The following is a 984-nucleotide window of genomic DNA, read 5'->3' as shown; positions in this document are numbered from 1 at the left end:
CGCCCTATCTGCGACGGTTCACGGTTGTAGCTCCGATTGAAGTTTTCTTTTGCTTCCCGTTTCGCGCACGCGCACGTGCGCGTTATTAGTCCCGGTTTTCCGTGTGCCCCCGGTTAATACCTTTCGAATGAGCCTATTTTGATCAAAATCCGTTGGGCGGAACCGAAAATGAGCTCGAAAAACGGTTTTCCCAGCTTCGCAGTGCATTTCCCAGCTTCTGACTTACAAGCGTAACATTGTCGCGGCCCCCAGTCCACCAGACAGCTACCATAGAGTATATAAGTCATCCTGGGAAAATGAATGGAAGTCAATGGCAGTATGACTTTACAGTGGTTTTGCCCATACTACACATATGGTGTATACACGGACCATGCACCATATGTGTCTCCCGCACACGGGTGAAAATGTATCCGCCTGAGAGGCACTCGGGGCGGGCACCCGATGGGGCATGAGACCCCCCCACCCCTGGTGGTCAAAAAAAAGTTAAAGTTTTTTTTTCCTTTCCTCCAGGCGCCTACTTGGCTCTGGGGCGCCCCAGAATCATGCCCCCCGACCCCGGCACTACCCGGGGGGCCGATGGGGGCCCTTTTTTTGAAATTTTTTTTTTCTCCATATTTGAAGCCCCGGCACAGGCTAGACCCATACCCCGACCCCGGGCACCCGCGAGCGGCCGGTAGGTGGCGTGTTTTGGGTCATTTTTTTTTTCTTGGCCGTTTTGAAGCCCCAGCGAGCCCCTGAGCCATACCCCGACCACGGCACTTCCCGGGCGGCCCCCCGTATACCGAAACGGCCGGTTGGGGGCGCTTTTTTTGAATTTTTTTTTTTTTCCCATATTTGAAGCCCCGGCACAGGCTAGACCCATACCCCGACCCCGGGCACCCGCGAGCGGCCGGTAGGCGGCGCGTTTTGGGTCTTTTTTTATTTTTTTTGCCCGTTTTGAAGCTCCAGCAAGGGCCTGATCCATGCCACACACGCAGACCATCG

Source organism: Osmerus mordax, unplaced genomic scaffold, assembly GCF_038355195.1.
Source record: "Osmerus mordax isolate fOsmMor3 unplaced genomic scaffold, fOsmMor3.pri Scaffold_62, whole genome shotgun sequence".
Classification (NCBI taxonomy): Eukaryota; Metazoa; Chordata; class Actinopteri; order Osmeriformes; family Osmeridae; genus Osmerus; species Osmerus mordax.
Note: the sequence above shows the minus strand (reverse complement) of the source record.